Raw genomic sequence first — 20,781 nt, 5'->3', positions numbered from 1 at the left:
GGGTATCCATGTTGTGTTGAGGGCTGGGCACAAACTCATATCCTCTCATTCACAACCTACACTGTGTACAGCCTCACATACCTCCTCCAGCTACGCATGGGGTGTGCCATGCTACTCAAGGGGAGCTACAGGTGTGTGGTGCTACACACACACACACACACACACACACACACAATCTCCACTGCTGGGGTTAGCAGTTACTCTCACAAGCTCAGCTCCTCAGGGCCCCACCAAGCTCCTAGGGGCGGTTACCCCAGGCCACCCCGTCATGGGTATCCCTCCTTCCTTTCCTCTCTCCTCTGCCCCCCAGCTCGAGGGAGGAGGGTCTAATTCGACTGCTAGTCGACCTAGGGGTGGGAATTTCCCAGGCCCTCGCCTTAGCTTCTAGCCCTGCAGCTCCGGCGGCCACACACCCTATGAGCCCGAGACTGGGCTTTGGAGCCACGCGCCTCCCTAGATTCTGGCCAGGACCCTAACAAGGCCCAGGAAGTCCAGTGGCCGCCGCTGCCTCCCCGAAGCCTACGGAAATCCAGTATCCTTGTGTATGCTAGAAGGTGGTGGAGGGCGTGGGGATGCGAGGCCCCCAGTGTTGTGTGCTGCCCTAAAGGGGAGGCTTGGTGGGAATTGCTCCTGCTTCCTCACATTTTCCGCCCTATGGGCCCAGAACTCACGTATTTTTGGTTCCTGCGGGAGGAGTCGCAAATTCAAATGCTGGAGGCGGCGGCGGCGACTCAGCCACCGCCCACAGTGGGAGCGGGACCTGAGGCTTCAACGCAGAAACGCAGGACAAGTGGGTTCCGGGCGCCCTCTAGAGGCTGCGTAGGGGGAAGCGCCTCTAGCCCCGGCCCTGGAGGCTTGGGGTCTGAGGGACACTTGGGACAGCAGGGGTGGCTGCTTCCAGGCCGGGTGGAAAATAATAACGATAAATAGCATTAATAAGTGGCATTATTGAGCGCTTTCTGTGTTCCAGGCACTGCACTAGTTTAGAAGTATTAATACGTTCCTAACAACCACCCTATGAGGTAAGTGGTATTTTCATCCCACTTTATAGACAAGGAAAATTGAAGTCCAGGGCGGTTAAGCAATTTGCCTAAGAGCGCGTGGCTGATAATAGGTGAGGGCCAGCATTTGAATTCACGGTCTAACCCTAGAGCCAACGTCTCTGGGAGGAATGGATTTGGGCTGGAGGTGAGACCCTACCAGCCTCTCTTTTTGTGGAGAGAGCTCTTAGCTCAGAGGTGTGCTGGGAGTTTGCCCCCTAGGACTTTGGGGGGAAATAATGCTTTCAAGCCACTCCAGTCCGCTGGGACCCTTCCGGTTTTGATTGAGTATCCAAGACTATCTCTGAAGCACCGTCAGGCCTATGAGACCCCCTCCTCCTCCACACCTATCTAGCGGCCACCCTCTGGCCCTCCCCGCCTGGGCTTTGCCTCCTTCTGGGACGGAAGGGGGTTCTGTGCGCTTCCACTCCTCCCCTTCCCTCTTCTGGGTTGGCAAAATGGGAGGACTCAAACAAGCAGAAAGTTAAAAATAGAAGCAATGAATCACACTTTATTAGACAAAGGGATGGAGAACCAGGAAGGAAAATCTTTTCCATCTGCTCTGTGCGAAGACGGTAGCTGGGGAGGCTGCTGTGCGCTGGAGAATGAGGGGTGCGTTGAGGTGGGTAGGAGGGTGCCGCCTGAAGGGTGGAGAGTTAGGAGTTTTTGTTGACCTTTTAGGCAGTAAGAATCGATCAGAATATGAAAAGAAAAGAGAACAGGGTCTTCCAGTCTCCCCCGCCTCTTCCACTGTGGTAGAGGTGGGGGTAAGGGAGGTGTCCTAGGGAGACTTTTATATACAACATAAGATATACTCATTTATATGTAAATGCCCCTGAAATGGTCTTAAACTTTAAGGTGTGGAAGAAGCACTTGGGGATCTTGTTAAAATGCAGATTCTCACTCGTTTTGTCTGGGGTAGGGCCTGAGAGTCCAGATTTAGAACAACAAGCTTCCTGTGGTGTTAACGCCAGTTTGAGGATCAAGGTCTTAAACTCCCAACCCTATGTCTGAGATCTAATCCTGGGTTCTCAAACTTGCCAAATATGCCCTGCAGTCTTGTTTTATTTGCCCTAGAGTATTTTTCCATTTTATTTACAGAAATGAAAAGATACAGACACAATCAATACTCCTTTTGATATGTTTCTGATAATTCATTCTCCAGCGTGCCACAGACCTCACTACTCCCTGGGGTCTTCTGTCCTGCTCCTTACCTGTTACCTTTGTGGCCTCTTCAAAACCCCATTCCCTCTCCTTTTGCACCTGTCTCTCTTTCCAAAACCCTCTTTCACTCCCAGGAGGGCGCTGGGGTGGCTTTGGACAGCAGACTAAGTTTTGAGCTTGGCTTCTGTGTTTCCTAACCTCCGGCAAGTTAATTAAATTTGATTAAAGTTATTTTCATTACAGTTATTTTATTCTACTTTCATTGCCCAAGTTATAGGGCCAGTCCTTCCCCAGATTACGGAAGGGATTAAGGAGATAACGCAAGCAAAAGCACTTGGCTCTGCGCAGGTGTTCCAGGTAAGGTGCTTGGCGCCTCAGGGTGGCTAGACCTGGTTTGTCCACGCACCAGGTGGGGTGGAGCTGTAGGGGGTGGTTGCTACGAACTGCAGGGGAACCTGCTCTCCCCACCTCATTCCCAGATCCTGGATTTCCTGGGGAAAGTTGTGTGGCTGCTCTCCTCTCTGGGAGTTTTCCCTCCACAGAACTTCAAAAGGAGGCTTATTGTGTATTTAGGTACCTCGCTTCCTGCCCGTTCTTGGAGCCGGGGGTAGATTAGCGAGTCCCCTTGTTCACAGGCGCCCAACTGTCCAGTGGGGCTGGCAGGGAGTGAGCTGGTAGAGACCCTTCCAGGATGTGTGGAGACCCCAGGGAGGGAACCTCTGTGAGGACCTGCCCAGTACTGGCCTAGAGGGCTGGAAGAGCCCGGCGGGTGGGGCCCCTGCAGAGCAACGTGTCCCCCCTACCATCCACACTCACACCCACCCACACCCACCCCACACTTCCTCACATGCTCATAGGCACACACTGTTGATCTGTCTCACTTTCCGGCTGGGTCTCAGGCTGACCCCTGTATCTGGGTCCATACCAGGGGACAGTCCTGCTGCATGTTTAGACATTTACCCCCTCTTTCCCGGGACATAGCTGGGCTACACACCAGCTGCTCTCTCCAGATCTCACTCCCATGTTTACCTCCAGTCTGGGGAAACGGAGGATGGCATGCATTCAGCCACTTGTTCCTAGATGGCCACGTGGTCATGCCTGACTGCACACAGACCCCAAAGCGATCTCACAGGTTCATAGGAAAACATTAGGGGATTTCCCTGGTGTGCTTTCACCAGTTCACTTGCTTTCAAGGGAGAACCAGCTTCTGCACGTTGGCACACTTGTTCAGGAGCCCCCACTTGAGCTCACAGACACGCGGCCATACCCTTGAATGCATTTCGTATCCACAGGCTTCCCTCCCTTTCCCATCTCAGGCCAGAAATTGGGTGCTTTCTGGTCAGTGCAAAAAGGCATGGATACTGCCCTGGGAGGGATTATGCAGTGGGGTACGCAGGAGGAGAGGGAGGGGACAGTTATGAACCCCACAGCAGCCCCAAGCCAGGTCTACACCCTCATCTGTCCTAGGGCAGAGTGAGGTGCCGGCCTTCCTCTGCATCCAGGAGCTCTGGGACGCAAATACACCTCACCGCCCAGTCTATCGCGCCAGCGCCAAACTAACCAGTCTAGGCCCAGTAGGAGAGGCTTCTAGCGCAGAGAGTGTGCCCACGGTGGTGTGTGAGGGATGGGATGTTTCTCCATGTGGGGTCAACTGAAGTAGCAGATCTTTGGAAGGCCTGGGGCCTTTGGTTACACCAACGAGCAAAACCCTTCATCAATCCCTAAGCTTATTGCCCTGCGGTAGGTTCCACCCACCCCTCTACACCGCCGTCCTGCTTCCTCGTTTGTCGTGGGGTGTCACCACCAGTTCGTAGGAGTTCACAGGACTCCCGTGAGCCACCGCGACACCGAAAAAAGAGCTGGAGCTGCCCCCCCGCGGTGCGTTGGAGACAGCCCAGAGCGTGCGGCGGCCTCAAACCTAACTGTCCAGGCGGAGAGCTCTGTAGGGACGGTTAGTGAACAACTCAGAATTGCCCCCTCCTCGACCCCCCCCCCCCCGCCCCGTGCAGCCACTGGGATTATTGGGGCTGGACAGCTGGGGATACTTGAAGGCAGGGGATGCCCAGTTGGCATTTGCCAGAAATGAGAAAAAGGTGAGAAACGGGCTTTCATTTTGAAGCCTGGTCCCGCCAGGATACGGGATTCATAGTATAAACAGGTTTCTGGTGAGAAAGGACATCTTGCACCGCCGCCCCCCAAATCGGGTCCTCTGGAGATTTCCAAGGGCCGGGCAGCAGGGAAGAAAACGCAGCCTGCGTCCAACTGCTTGGATCTAACCCCTCCGCAAACTGGAGCCTCCACCTAGTTCGGACCCAGACTTCGCGGGCCTGGGGTGGGACGATCCCAGCTGCAAGGTCGCCACAGAAGCTGGAGAATTCGGCCAAGCTGGAATTTCTCCCGAGGTGAGTCGCTCTGTCCTCCGCGTGGACCTGAGCGCCCCGAGATGAGAGTGAATTCGGTCACCCTGCTCTGTCCTGACCTGCAGAGCGGCCTGAGAGGAGGCGCCCTCAGTCCTGGCAGAGAAGGGCTTGCGTTATATCCCAGCGCTCTAGGTACACACGTCCCAGGCGGCTCCAGACTCAGCGAGCTCTGCCGCCGGTTTCTCCTGTCGGTTTCATCCCTTCTGGGGACCCAAGACCCGAGCCGGGCAGGAAAGTGCGCGGCGCGCCAGCTTTTTCTTGCGGCTCTGGGATTCTCCCCGCCTCCAGAAATTGTGGGAAGCCAGCGCCTGTGCCCCACTCTGTGTAACCTGGGGAGCGCCGGGACCGCGGATTTGCTCCTGGGGGGTTTGGGGCAGAGACCCAGGAGCAGAGCTCAGCGTGCCGTGATCCCACACCGCGCCTCACTGGAGATCCCGACCGCCTAGCAGCAGAAAGGCAGGCGCTTGGAAGCTCATGGGAGAGGTAAGGTCCTTCAGGTCAGGATTCATCCTGTAACCAGGAGGAGGGTACAGGGTCCCAAGGCGAGAACCTGGAAGGAGAAACATACACTTTCCCGTGGCTTTTGGGGGCAAATAAGTACCACTCGGCTTCCTCTCTGCGGTCCTGGGCCCTGTGGGCTCCAGGAGGACCTAGAGAGGGCATTACTCCACTCTAGACAGATGACAGCCCCAAGGGGGCACCTATGGAATCAGCCAGCTTTATGCCCATTCTCCCACCCCCAATGAGTCCTCCCGTCACATGACCCAGCTTGTGGCATCTATGACAGATCTCGGCAAGGGCAAGGCTGATAGAAGAGTTCAGGTGCTGTTACTTTTTGTTAAGGAGAAAACACTGAGGCTCCTGTGTCCCTGGGAAGCCCCCCTGTGACTGTGCTGTGGGGCTCATCTCAGGGAGCAGTGAGCCCTGCTGCCTCCTCTTCACATTCCTTAGAAAGGTCAGGAATCCCAAGAAAAGGAAAAGCTAACCCCCCACCCCCACCCCCCACCCCCCACTGCTCCTCCCCAGAGAGCTGAACTTACCCTCCATCTCTGCCTTTATGGGTCTTGGATGTCGGGGCAGGGGGAGCTGTGCTGAGTCCTTTGGATCTCTCTGGGCCACAGGCCTAGCAACTGTCAACAATCACTGCAGCTGTCCTGACAAATGGGTCTTTTTAGTGACCAGAGTCCACAAAAGAGAACTGTAGGAAACAGTTTCCCTTTCCAACCAATACAGGACAGCAGCCTTCTTACCTACAGAAGAAAATACTTCTCAACCCTAGACTGCAGAGAAGGCTCCCCTTCCTTGAACCCTTGATTTTAAGTAGTTTACAGAATCAGTAGGACATCTGAAGAATTAAGGAAGACTGGCTTCAGAAAATATCATGAGGTCACACCGTAGGAAAAGCGGGTTAGGGCACCGCTGCTGGCACCCCTGGTACTAAACTCTTGGCATGAACATCGCTAGGTGTAATTTTTCAAGTCTCCTGTTCTTACTTTACTCCCTCAAGATTCAAAGCTCATGTGAGATAATTTGATTGGCTAAACGTAAGACATATCCCAGGCACTGGCTGTCAAAGATAGGGAGAGAACAAAGTTCCTTAGGTTCCTATGTTTTCCTATAAAACTCCTCTACCAATATTTACGTTGTTTGGAGAAAGTCTCCCCAGTTAGGAAGAGTGCTCAGATGCTAGGTTAAAAAAAATAAAAAAGGAAAATAAATGCCACTACAGTCCACTCCTTTGGTTGCCCGATATTGCACATATGCCTTTTTTCCCCTAAATTTACAGTCCTCTCCCCTACAAAATGCTCCCATCCAAGGTCACTCATACAGAATGTATTCAACTTTCCCCCAAGGGAGACGACCCAGATCCTCACAGCTCTAAGTTTGGGATCTTCGTTCTATTCTTCTTCTAGTTCTATTGGAATCCTGTGTCAGTATTCTGCAACCTGTGGACTAAAGTGTAAAGTTAATCATCATCACACATAATAATACAATAGCAAGGGAATAAGAACTGAAATAAATGGAAATAAGTTAAAACATATAAACGTCTAACATGACAGAAGGTCAGGAGCTGCTTTGCATTCTTTTTTCTTTTCCCAAGTCAAGTTGTTGTCCTTTCAATCTGAGTTGTGGAGGGTGCCGTTCAGCTTCAAGTTGTCCTTTCAGTCTGAGTTGTGGAGGGCGCAGCTCAGCTCCAGGTCCAGTTGCCATTGCTAATTTAGGGGGCGCAGCCCACCATCGAGGAATCGAACTGGCAACCTTGTGGTTGAGAGCCCACCGGCCCATGTGGAAATTGCACAGGCAGCCTTCAGAGTTAGGAGCCTGGAGCTCTAACTGCCTGAGCCACTGGGCCGGCCCTGCTTTGCATTCTTTGGGGGAGAAGCAAGCCTTTATTCCATGAAGGATCAGAGCCCTGGGCTGTCCTGTATATGAAGGGTTGTAGGGGTCTTTCATTAACTTTTACCACTGGACATAACAGTTCTAGGAGGCACCCCAAGGGAATCCCTTGGTTTCACGAATATTTCTTTTTGCCTATTACACAGAGAAACACATCCTACTTGACCTTAATATTTAGCATCAATCACCCTAGCCAATTCTGTAATCCCCCTTTAATCTGTTCATCCATTGGTATGAGCAACCAGAAGTGACCAGGTAGCAATTTCTGCTTCCAATTCTATAAAAATATTGTTTGTTCTGGTGAGAACTTTCTTCCCTTGAGGACTCTCTAATCCTAATCCAGCAGAAACAAGAGTCACAGGAAGTGAGGGCGTCGTTAGGTACTTGTCGGAAGTGCCCATAAGGCTATGGGTGAAATAACATCCTACGAGTTAATCACTAGCTCACAGCATGGACCTCATCCTGGAAGTGCTGCACCATACCATCATAATACCAAACTGTGCTAACAAAGAGTCCGTAAATGCAATTTCTTAAACATGATAAAAGTCTACTCTTCTTCTTACATCCAGGGAAGAGAGATAGCTGGGAAGAGACATCGTTCTGCTCTATGGACACATCTGGAAACTCAAACTAAAGAGGAAGTTCTGCAATCTTCAAAAGGTACCTTCCAAAGTTGTCAGTCCTGAGCAACAGGAGGGAAAGGATTCAGCAACGCCAAGGTAAGCTCTTTAATAATATGACTTGAAAACTGTACCTATTCCACTTACATCCATTGAGGAGAACTAGCTACAAGGGAGGCTGGGAAATGGAGTCCTTAGGGTGGACAACCATATGCTCAGGAGAAAGGGAGGAAGGGTTTGAGGGGACAAGCCATTATCTCCGTTACACCACTGCATTGATCTATAAAGTTAGCTGTTTCTGGACGATGGAATATATAAATAAAGTAGTGAATCTCATGGATATTAGCCTGTTTTTAAAAATTGCAAAATGATTTCTTGTTAAGAAGCGATGTTGTGTGGGAAATCAGACTGTTATAAGTCACAGAGTAAGACAGTGGATGGTAATATTGGCAGAAGCTTGATGCTTAGAGAAGACATATCCAGATCTTCCACTAGATACTTCACTGGTCCTTCTGCGGTTGTAGAACAGTATAGAGGACTTGGGGTTGATTGCCACTGCTGACAATTGGGCACTTTAGGGAGGGTAACCAAGTTAGCTGTGGTGAGATGGTGAGTTCATGCATAGCTTTCGTCTCACTCTTGTGGCCATCTGTTCAGGAGAACACTGAGCAAGCCCTGGGGTGCTGAGGGAAGGGGACTGGCTGAGATCCAGCGTCGGTCATCTTGTCCACCTGATTATTGAGAATGCTTCTTATAGTGGGAGTCTTTTGGTGATCATTTCATAAAACACAAGTATTTTCACATTCTATATACCCTCCAAAAGATTCTCTTTTTTTGTATTTTTCCTTCTACTTCCTTGCCCCAAATCTTTAATCTCATTCCTTTCAAGCCCTTTACCATCTGTCTAACCCATTAGCCACTGCCCATATATTTACTGCAGATCAGGCCATCTCACCTTCCAGACAGTGAGCCACAAAATATACTGTTCAACATTCTGCATACTGGGGAGGTTTATCTTCCCCGTTGTTTTTCAGAGCCATCCCTAAATGGGATTACACAGCAGTGGTCTGTTTCTGGCCACGGTTGGAATATTGCACTATAAACTAGACTTGACATTTTTTCCTCTCCATCACCTGGTGTTAGTATATTTCCCAGGAGATCAGAGATGTGGAGTGATGGGTGGCATTTTGTGATATGTGTGATGATGAAGCAAGTTGGCTGCTTATGGTGAAAAATATAAGGATACACTCACACTTAGTGTCATGCAAATACAGGGTCAGCACCTGAGTGAGTGCTTCCTTAAATTTTACACCTTAGGCATCTTGCCAACCTCATCCTGGTCCAGGCCATGGTGAGTGGCCTGCACAGGACACTTACTTATTTATGCCTTCAGGACCTCCATGGACCTTATTCCATAGATTCCACTTCCCCTTGATGATGGACTCTAAAGGGTACAGCCAACACATGGCTAGGTAGATCAGATAGCAGCTAGCTCAGTTCATTTTAGTGTCTCATGTACACCTAGTGATTTAGAGCAAACCCAGGCCCCTTCTGTAAGTAGCTATTTTCTTTCAGGAAAAATAAAGACTCCTTGTTCTTTATTGGGCCATAAGAGGTGCCTCCACTGCGATTCTTCAATTGTGACGTGCCACAGGCTCCATGTAGCACCTTAGGTGCCATAGAAACTTTGAACTTTCTCCAACCCTCATCCATGTTCTACCGTCTCTTGATAATTAAATAGGGACATGATAGGAATCATTACTCTTCGCTTTTATGGTATTTTATGGTATAATCTTTGCAATTCCCCCAGGATGCAAAGATCTACTATTTTAGCAGGACGTGAGAGCTCTAGCGGCTTCCATTTTGCCTTTCCAAGTACTGGATTGCCAGTATGTGTTTTTTTGCTAGTTATTGAGGATAGAATAGAAGATAGCCCTGGAATGGGCTTGGAGTCCCACTGGGCCCTGTAAGGCACATAATGAAATTCAATAAATGATAGCTATAATTATCAAAGAACATTCTTTTGATGCTATTACAGTGTTCCTCCCTGAGGATGCTCAATCTCCCTTTTACTTAAGGGGCCTTGGATCTATGACATAACTCAGTTCTGGGAATTGAGGGAGGTGCCTACATTCTTTATCATTGGGACTTACTATCTATCATCACTTACTTACCTGTAAGTAACGGAGACCTAAAATAACAGTGACTTAAACAAGATAGTTCATTTCTCTCTCATGTAATAGTCCAAATGTAGGTTGTCCCGGGCTGGTATGGTGTCTCTATCCCACAGGGCCATCCAGGGACCTATGCTCCTTTTTATATTGTTTTCTCACCATCACTAGAGTATTTTCCTTGTCCACCCTCCAAAATACCTCATAACTGCTTCTATATTCTGAGCAGCAGGGTGGAAAAAGGGGAGGAAGAAGAGGATAACCCCTACCTTTAAGGACACACCTGAAAATTATACATATTATTTACACTCACATCCTATTTGTTAGAGCTTAGTCACATGGCCATACCTAGCTGCAACAGAGGCTGGGAAATGTAGTCTTTATTCTGGGTAGCCATGTGTTCAGCTAAAATCCAAAGGTCCAGTTACTATGAGAGAGAAGGGGGAAATAGGTATTGGAAAATAGTTAGTATTCTTTGATACAGTAACTCAATTCAAGCCTCTGTTCATGAGTTTTTACCATTTTTAAAAAAGTACTGATCAAGTGGAACCTTAGTGGGCTGTTTTGATTCCAGGCACTTATTAGAAGAAGCAAAATTAATGATAACGGTTTAGGGATCTTTGTCCATGGAGTATCTGTCAGCTCCATTGACTAATGTGTTATTTATGTTCATTATTCTCTACTCCTTAAGTGTTGTTACTTGGTCTAAAGCACACAGAGTTCTTTATTTTCTTTCTTTTTAAAATTAAATGTACTGGGTGACATTGGTTAATAAAATTATATAGGTTTCAAGTGTACAATTCTATAATGCATCATCTATATAGTGCACTGTGTTCACCATCCAAAGTCAAATCTATTTCCGTCACCATATATTTGACCCCCTTTACCCTTTTCTACCTCCCCTTCATTTTCTTTTAAACAGAGAGTCACACACCCTCTCCCACTAACATCCTTAGCCTACAGAGAACAACTTACTAAAGCTCTGCTAGTTTCTTCCGTTATTCCCTTCACCAAAGTATTCTTCAAATTCTTTGAGAATAAGACACCTGGGGCCCCTTCCAGGGACATAATGGGTGGGTGGTCAAGTTGCACACAATGAATCTTCTCTAATGTTCCTATCTTCATAGATCTTCAGGTTCCCTTGAAGTCACACTCTGTCTGACATTGTACCTTTGGATCAGGCTGAGCTTAAAGATGTGTAAGCACTTAGCAAAGATTCTGGAGTTGCTGTTCTGGTTTGAGCAGCTGGGAGTCCAGGTTTCTGTCAACTGCTTCTTCGAACAGAACCACCCCCCAAAATTTGCCTGCTGAGATGTGACATATCTGAAGAAAATTCTGGGTAGGAGGGGTGAGGATAAATGGTGTCCTCTTGCAAGGGACCACCAGAGATGTCACAACATCATCAGTGAAGGGAGGAGCATTGCCAGACAATGGCAAGGAGCAGCTAGCTAGCAGGGGAAGCTCAGTGAGAGTTGGGGGTTTCCTCTAAATATTTCTTATATAGTCCAATTCAATTCTTGGAATTCCATTGTTTCCTAATCAATGTCCTATTTTATAAGACTGTGATTTATCTGACATTATAGTTCAAAAACCATAGGATCAAATTGCAACATTGGTTTTCATTTATGTCAGCACTGATGCTACAAGAGATAAGATATATTTTCCAGTAATGATAGAAATTCCATGGGTTTAAGTCATAACTTTGAGCTGAGAATTCAGGGCTTGAGCTTATTATCCAATTTCTATAGGCTGTCCTGTGGTTTTAGAAACAGGCCATCTATCCCATGTGGTCGTCTAATGCTTCTCCTCAGTGGACACTTCATCCTAGGTGACCACAGGTGGTAATTTAATCAGCTGATTTGTATTGCATGGCATAGGCTACAAATTCCCATTCCTGAATCCCTATAAACTAAGCCAAATAACTGATCCCCATTTCCCCCATTTCCTTGATAATCTTTCGCCTACCATCATTTGCCTGGTACCAATTTATGTATCCACTAGGGTTCTTGCCAGCAAGCATGAAATTTAACTTAAGCTACCCTAAAGACAAAAGAATAAGGAGAGTTTGGGGGAAATAGTTTAGGTAGCTCATAGAATTCACATTAGAAAAAAAAAAAGTGTGCAGGACCAGGAAGGCAGCAAATACAGCCAAGGTCAAACCACAAGAATATTCTGGCTGAGAGTCCCTACTGTTGTCTCAGCCACTGAGCACTCAGTGCTGCTGGCTCTGTGTTCCCAGGCCCATGGTCCCCACTTTGAATACGTTTTCACCTGTCCCTATATCTTTGAGTAATCCTGGGTAGTTGCATCAATTGGCTCAACTTGGGTCACGTGTCCACAAGCTAGCTGATAGTCGGGTGGAAAGAGAAAGCTCTGGCCTCTTCGCTTCTCTAGTGGCAGATGAGATGCTGCCTCCCTACTAAAACACACGATGTGGGGTTCCTCCCAAATTAGAGGGTGTTCAGATGTGGAGTAGCCAAACACACACACACACACACACACACACACATACACGCACACACACACACCTGTTCACTGTAGTTGGGAATTCCTGGCTTTTCCTTCCTTCTCCACACCCCTAAGAATCCCTCTCCAACTCAGCCTGTCCTTTCATCTAACCCAAGCCACTGACAAACCCCAGGCCTGGAGCAGTATCACCACCTCATACTTTCTCTCTTCATCAGGCCACAGAGCACTGCTGGAGAAAATCACACTGATGGAGAAAATCACACTGCTGGAGGACAGGTAAATTCATAGGGTTCAGCTTTTGTTGAATCTCACCAAGGCTTAGATACTCTTTTATGTTAGATACCATAATATTTACCTCTAAAAAAAATAAGGTTCTTTCCGTACATGGCTAAAATTAACAGTGTTTTTTAATAGCACCTAATATCCACCCCACATTCACCCCACAAGATTGCCCAAATCTTGTGAAGGCAATCTTTCTGTAAGGCAACGACGGTTATGTCACTTCCTTCATCAAATGATTTTAATATAGCAACATTGTAAAATAATGCAAATGGTACAAAGTGGTATGAAATAAAATGGGAAAGCACTTCTCTTCCGCCTCTCCTTTCTCTTCTCTCTTCTTCTTTCCAGTCCTGTCCATCTCTTCAAAGTATCAATTGTTGCTTTCATGTGTTTTTCCCCAATATTATTCAAAAATAATATTTTTCCAGACATTCACATGGTACATTTATTAACACAGAATACAAAGGGATCACACCACACACACACTCTCATGTGACTTGCTTTATTCATTTGATAACCTATCTTGGACATCTTTCCATGTCAAAAAAAAAAAAAGGCTGGTCCAGTGGCTCAGGTAGTTGGAGCATGGTGCTCCTAATGCCAAGGTCACGGGTTTGATGCCCACATGGGCCAGTGAGCTGTGCCCTCTACAGCTAAGATTGTGAACAACAGCTCTCCCTGGAGCTGGGCTGCTGAGTGCTGCCTTGGGCTGGGGAGCGCAAGGCTCATAATACCAGCAGGGGCCAGGGAGCTGTGTCCTACACAACTAGACTGAAAAACAACGGCTTGAACCGGAGTGGGGGTGGGAGGTGGAAGAAGGGGGGGAATAATTAAAAAAAAAATCCTTCAGTGGTTCTTCCTATCTCATCCTCTCACTGAAGTGCCATCTCTATCAAATAGCGAGCAGTTCCTCGAGTGCACTGCACTCTCTCAGACCTCTGTGGCTGTGTGCATGTCATTTCCTCTGTCTGGAATGCCTTCTCCTCTTTTATGGGACCCAATAAACTCTTACTCACCCTCTGCAAAGCCTTCCCTGCCCTCGGGTAAAAATTATGCTTTCTTCCCAGCTCCCAAAATGCCCCTCGTACTTTTCTCTCATCGCAGGCTTTGGTGGGCGCTCATTTACTTGTTTTCGTCTCCCACGAGACTATGGGATCGGGAGGTCATCCTCTGAGTTGTGACCAACTCTGTCCCAGAGCTGGCCTCAGGGCTGTCAGAAGTGGTACTTCATCAATGGTTGTGACTGGGCTCCTTCTCCCATCAACAGAGACCAAGGACATCTTAAGGCAAGAGAGAGGCAGGGACATTGCCGTCCCCATCACTGAGTCATCAGGATACTGGGAGACGAGAGTTGGAGAGGACCAAAGATGAGATTCTCCAAGGCTGGTTGGAGTCAAGGGGGTGCTCTGAGTGAAAATGACTCAAGATCCCCTTCCCTTTGGGGCCCTTTCAAGTTCCTCCCAAGTAGAGCCTGTGGAATAAGGGCAGAAATTTTGATAAGAATAGTTGGGGATAAGGGTAACAATTACCTCAAGCCCACCAGCCTGACCTTTGCATTTTAGAGGTAGGTAGAATGAACAGTGGTTCTACCTGGAGGACAAGGCCATGTTTGACTAAACAGATAAGGCATCTTTACAGTTGGGTGGGATAGGGAGAGTCCTTCCTGAGATAGGCTGGGGCTAGGGAAGATGGAGGAGGGTGGTGGGTGTGGGCTAGCTGGGCTGAGTCCATGGGATTTTGGGGAGAGATGATAGAGTTCCACCACCAGTTTGGAAGGTTCAGTGGCTACTGTGAAGTAGCCCGTTCTATACTCATCCATCCTTCTTCCAATATGCAATCAAGGATTTACCTGGGGCTGCAATCTCATTTGAAGGCTTGGCTGGGGAAGGATCTACTTCCCAGTTCATTTACATGGTTGTCAGTTCCTTGTGGGTAATTGGACTGAGGACTGAGGACCTAAATTTCTCACTGGCTGTTGGCAAGTAGCTTCCTTCAGTTCCCTGCCAAGTGATCCTCTCTGTAAGGCAGCTCACAACATGGCAGGTGGCTTCATCAGAGCAAGTAAGCAAGAGAGCCTGATAGAGCAAGTAAGATGGGAGTCAGTCTTTTTGTTACCTAATTCTAGCAGTGACATCCCCTCACTTTTGCCATATTCTATTCCTTAGAAGCAAGTCTCTAGTACAGCTCACACTCAAGGGGAGGTGAGCCCACAAGGGAAGGGGGATTCCATGGGAAGCAGGGATCACTGGGGGACATTGCAGAGACTACCTACCACACCCCTCACTTGGAAAAGCCCCCAGTACAGGGCTAACTCCTTTCTCTTCCCATTTGCACCCCCATTCTCTCCCCTATAACCCTGGCCATACAAGCCACAGCCTCTCCATAGCCCAGGATGCCTCTCCCAAGTGAGGACTCAGGACAGCCTCAAAAGGACTTTGGTCTCCGAAGATAGAGACCCAGAACTCAGGTGTCCTGGCTCATGGAATAGATAAATATATTTAGCATAGCTATTGTCATTGGTTAGCAGACAGGCCGGATATGCAGAAGAACCAGGGGCCAGACTAGGCCTGGAGGTATTATCTCTCTTGGGCCTGCTTAGATGCACAAAGCCACACTAAGCCATAAGTCCAACTCAGAGTCTTTCCCAAATGCAAAGGGGCTGCAGGGTTTGCTCCCCTCAAAGGCTGACCATGTCCAACTTGGCTGGGTTTCAGCCACACTTGTCTGTGTGCTGGTTTGAGCGGCACTGTCTCAGTTGCAGAAAAGGGGGTATATGGGAACTCACAGAGGTTTGTGATCCTGGAGACTGAAGAAAGCACAGTCTTTGCTATTTCCCTCTAGGGATGATCTCATCCCATTTTGGTGGACTCATTTTTCCATATCTGATCTTCCCTTCATTTTTGTTTTTTGGTTTCCATATTCCCATTTCTAGAACTCCATATCTCTTCTTTGATTTCACACCCTAAAGTCCAGAGCACAGCTTAAAATTGACCCTCCAGTCTCTAGTAGGGGGCGGCAGATTTGGAAGGACTCGTCCCCTCTGCCTTTAGCACCCAAGCCAAAGGATGAGTCTTGAGACTGCACCCCTCCACGCCAGAAGACTGAAAGGCCAGTGATCCTGTGTCTTCCCATACTGCGTCCACACGAGGGCGCTCTCCATGCTGCACCTGTTTCTAGTCTCCATCGGGCCTTCCAAAACGCTACTCACCTGAAGACTGACAAATAGAGCAGATAACTGCCACACGCAGAAAGGCTTAGAACGGATCCAGGGCGGTATGAAGAAGAGTGTCGTCTGCATGATTCCCAGAATCCATGCAGGAACTTGGAGAAGGTTGGTCCTCAGATGAGCTGTCAGCCTCAGGTTTCCAGAGACAGAATGGCAGCACTCCTTCCATGTCCTGTTCACCATCTCTGCCAAGGTGCACACTCCTCCAGGGAGAGGGACCCAGTACTATTCATCTCTGTGTCCTCAGGGCCTGGATGAATGAATGACCAAACAAGCAAATGAGTAAACAAAGTATAATACTTAAGAGGCTTTGGTCCATACATACATGCACGTGTGTGAAATGATATGTATACAAATATATTCAATGGAACATTATTTGTAATCTTGAAAGATTGGAAACAACTCAAATGTCCATCAGGAGAAGACTGGGAGAATAAATTATTGTATATCCATCAGTGTAATAGTGTGCAGCCATGAAAAGAATGAGACTGCTCTAAGAACATTGATATGGAGCAAATGCTAAAATATATATTGTTAGGTGTAAAGAACAAGATACAGAACAGGGTGCATGCAAGGCTGCCCTCCACATGTGCATGTGTTGGGAGAAAATACATAGGTCTGGATATGTATAGAAAAGCTCAGGAAGGACACTGAAGAAAATTACAGCTCTGACTCTTTGGGGAGAGCAACAGAGAGCCTGAGAGAGGGGGTGGAAGGAATGTGGACTTGCCACTGCTCTGAACTGTTTGCATTTTGTATCGTAAGAGCACACATTTGAGACCACAGACTACATTCGCCATCCCAGCTCTGCCACTTCCTAGCTGTGTGATTGTGAGCAAGTTATATTATTCTTTGAGTCTGAACATTTTCATCTGTAAAAATAGACTGTTAGAGAAGTCTTCCCAGTTCTCTGAGAGTGCTCAAAAGGTGTTTCTGTGACACATTTGGGGAGCCCAGGGATTTACTGGCACTGCTGCCATTTTCACCACTACATACAGATGACAAATGAGGAGAAACCTCAGACTGGGAGAAACCAAGGTCACTAATTAAAATCTCACAAAAGTTAACACAGTGAGAAATCGATGGTGTGATCCCTGACCCCACTGATCTTGGCCCCAAGTTCAGAGAGCCAGATTAAACATCCTCTTGGGGCTCACCTGTTGGGTAATGTTCTCTGGTGGACTTTCTTCCCCATTTCAGCAGCCATGCTCAGGACCAACGCTCAGAGATTCTGTCCCAACACCAGATGGTTATATCATAATATTCCTTCCTTGCTTCTTCGCTCCTTATATCTTACCAGTGAGGGAATGGTGAAAATACAAAGGGATGTAACATGTAGTCATGTGAGGTTTTGCAAGGGGAAGTGCTTGAGATTTCAAGGTTAATGGTCTTTAGAGACATTCTCCCTAAGGTGAGTGGCAGCTTGGGGCACTGCATAACTCCAGGCTGTTATGTTAACCCTGTGTCCTAGCTATACATGCCAGGAATACTCTCTCATTCATCATTTATTCATTTGACAAAAATTAATTCAGTCCCTTTTCTCTGCTAGGGATGTAATGGAGAGTAAGCTGCCTGAGAAAGTTACTGTCCATTGGTGAAGGTAAACAATTAGATAAACTAATCATAGTGAGTGTTACAAGTGTCAGAGAGATGGCCAGGCTTTCTGGAAGTACCAAGGAGAGGTACAGGACCCAGGGGCAGGGGTCAGCTGACTCCTCTGAGAGGAAGTGAGGCTTCAGCTCGCACCTGAGGGTAGAGGATAGAGGATAAACCCTCGTAAAGGGAAGCCGTTTTCTGCCAGCTGTTGTGAAGGTGAAACGGTGGATGTAAATGGTGACTGCAAGGCCCAACACACTGTAAGTACTCCATCAGTTCTAGACAGTAGAGGAAGGAATTTCCCCAGATGCCCGTCTTGAGTTCAGGGCTGCCACCACCCCGAAATGCCACAAGGGGGCGCTCACCCCCTGTTAGTGTGTGTTGGGGCTCCTGTCTCTCCAGCTGGAATGTAGCGGTTCTCCCCGTTACAGGCTGTTTTTTCGCACCTTGCAAAGCAGTTACAAAGGTCCCCTGCTAAGTCTTTCGCGTGCCACAGCCTAAGTGATTCCCAACAGCCTTGTCCTAGTGTCTTCTCTTAAAGCCCAGGATTTGTTCCTCTGAACTCTTGCCACCTCAAAATAGTTCTAATCCCCCAAAATAGCCACAAATTATGTTCTTTTCACCTTTCCTTGTTCTTTCTACCCACACTGGCATCCACTGGCCCATCCCCAAGAGCAGCACTGATTGAGAGCCAGACACTGGCTGCTGATGCCTCTGGGCTATCTAGGCCAACAGAGCCTCATTTCTCTGTGTCTGTCAACCCCCAGCCAGGCCTCTAGTCCCTCTCCAGAGGGGATGAAAAGGTGTTCTCCCATAGAGCTCCTTCCAGAGTTAGGAATGTTCTCTTTGTTTTGAACCCCATGGTCTCTGCCCTGGTGGCTTCTGGAGAAGATTTAATAGCTACATGCTCTGGAGTGAGACAACTCTGTTGTCTCGTCCTCACTCTGCTGGTGACAAGTCATAACTCGATGGTCATCATCCATGAGATAGAGCTTAAAAGAAGATCTAACATCTTACTTTATGAGCTGTTTGAAAGGACCAGGGGTCTCCCAGGAAAAAGGCATATTCACAAGCCACCTTATTTCTTTTCTCCCCTAACCCATGCAAGAGCTTTAAACATACACTGAGACAGACGTACACTGAAAATGAGAGGGGGCTGTTTCCTGACAGATGGCTTAAAGCCAAAGAGATAAATGTGGGTTCAGGTCGGGGCTGGCAGGAAGTCGGCACACTCCCTGTTTAACTCCCTCCCAAGAGGAGTCTGGCTGAGGTTGAGGACTGACAAGTACAGGACCTGACAAGGTCAGAAAAGGGACAGCAGAAGGATTTCTGGGTGGAGGAAGCACAGCCATGGATGGACTTCATGGGGCTAAATTCTGGTTTGGTGCCAGTGCTGAGCCTGAAGCTCCTCAGTAAAGGTCTCAAGAGCACACTGAGGTTAGTTGCTGCCCACCTGGGGTCTGCCAGACTCTGATAGTTTTCCAATAAAGTGTGCAGTGCAGTTTGGGGTGGCTGCTCTTGGAGAAAGTGCCTCCTGCATTGGGTGGGGTGGAGTCCCAGTGAGTCAGCGGGGCGGAGCTGTGGAGCTCACCAGACCAATCACATTCAGATTTGGCCTTAAGCGTAGGGGGCGGGCTCAACACAGGAAAGATGGCGCCAGTGTGCTGTCAGCATGGGCTAAGGACCCCTCACAGGGAAAATGCTGACTGTCCTCCAGCCCTTGTCTAGGAGCCAAACAACTCAGTCTGCCCTCCGTATGTCTCCAACATCCCCCCGAGTTACTCTCCCTTCGCTGGAACCCAAGGTAAGCCTGGGAGAGAGTCTGTGCGCTGGCCTTTTAAAAGGACACCTAAGTTTCCCGCAGCCTTCCATCCCACCTGGGCGGTTGGAATCCCCACTGTTTTTTCACAGCCAGATGTTATGGGGGCTCCTCTTCCTGCCACCAGTACTCTGGGCTGGGCAGGCTGCTATGGGGCTGAGGTCCCTTGCTCCTCTGCAGGGAACATCCATGGCCAAGCTATCCCTCCCTCTTCTCAGTCGCCACACGGAGGTTTGGGCTTAGGCAGTTCTGCATCTCTGCCCACCTACCCATCTTGCCATGGCTTCTTCTTTATACTTAATTATAAAACTTCTGTTCGGCCAGACGTCAGATGGTTCTCCAGGTTAATTGTTCTATAATTTAGGTGTAATTTCAATTTGTTCATGGAAGGAAGCAAGCACAGTGTTTATCTACTTCACCATCTTGGATCTCCCAACTTTGTCAAATTTTAATATTGTAAAATATTGGCTTCAGAACTTTTATTGAAAAAATTATAGATACCACTGTAGCTATTGTGTACCTCTCCTCTACCCCCCACTCCCTTCTTTACCAGAAGAAACCACAATCATTAGTATCGTGTTTATCATTCCCAAGTACACTTTTATACTTTCATTTTGACTATAATATGATTTTGGTTTCAGAGGGTTTAAACTCAGTATAAATAATATATAACATGTATATGATTTGGTAACTTTTCTCTGGTTTTCCAAATTATGTTGTGGAGATTACACATGTTAATAGATGCAGCTCCAGTTCATTTTAACTGCTGTTTATAGTCCGTCATGTGACTGTACTGTAGTTCTTCCAGGCTGTTGTTGATGGACATTTAGATTGTTTTAAACTTGTTGCAGAGAATGGTGAACATTCTAGTACATGTCTTCTTGTGAACACACGTGAGAGTTTCTCTGGGGTGTACACCCAGAAGTGAAATGCTGGGTGTGGGCTTGCACGTCTTCCATTTAAACTAATGTGTGAATTTATACTCCCACCAACATGTGAGTTCCTCTTTCCCTACTGCCTTGACAACACTTGGTCTGGTCAGATGTTCAACAATTTTCCAGTCTAATCTATTTGAGTTGGTATCTCATTTTTTAAAATTTGCGTTTTCCTGGTTCCTAGCAAGGTTGGACATTCTTTCACATGTGTATTGGCCATTGAGTTTGTTTCTGCTGGGCTGTTTGTTTCTTATTGACTTGCGGGAGCTCCTCATGTAGTCTATGTTCTGATCCTTTGTCAGTTACGTGCTAGCAAATTTGTCTCCCATGGCTTGTTTTTCAATATTGTCTATGTTATTTTTATGTGCAATTTTAAAATTTGAATGTAGGCAAATATGTCAGTATTTCTATTAATAATTTGAGCTTTTATTCCTTAAGAAATCTTGCCCTACCTCTAAGATATTGAAAAATATTCTCCTATATTTTTTTCTTAAAAATTTTATTTGCCTTTCACATTTTAATAAATTTTGTTTTGTATATGGTATGAGGTAAGGCTCAGCTATTATATTTTTCATACTCAATAGCTTGTTTATACTTTTCTCAGTCCCTTTTTCGAATTTGTAATATTCTCCATGATCTCTT

General features: G+C 47.4%; 1 long non-coding RNA gene across 2 annotated transcripts; it reads left to right on the top strand.

Annotated features, from left to right (window-relative positions):
- Positions 1–21: 21 nt before the first annotated feature.
- On the top strand, positions 22–20,247 carry LOC141572903 (uncharacterized). 2 transcript variants are annotated; one of them, XR_012498452.1, is made up of 7 exons: positions 22–1,022; positions 2,476–2,561; positions 3,949–5,107; positions 7,591–7,740; positions 12,497–12,557; positions 13,831–13,945; positions 15,496–20,247. It is a non-coding gene; the product is annotated as an uncharacterized LOC141572903 (long non-coding RNA). The 2 variants fall into 2 exon arrangements; XR_012498451.1 differs by having other exon boundaries at positions 22–2,561.
- Positions 20,248–20,781: the final 534 nt, after the last annotated feature.

This window comes from Rhinolophus sinicus, linkage group LG07 (genome assembly GCF_036562045.2).
Source record: "Rhinolophus sinicus isolate RSC01 linkage group LG07, ASM3656204v1, whole genome shotgun sequence".
NCBI classification, from domain to species: Eukaryota; Metazoa; Chordata; class Mammalia; order Chiroptera; family Rhinolophidae; genus Rhinolophus; species Rhinolophus sinicus.
The sequence above is the reverse complement of the archived record's forward strand: the minus strand, read 5'-3'. Positions and strand labels throughout refer to the sequence as shown.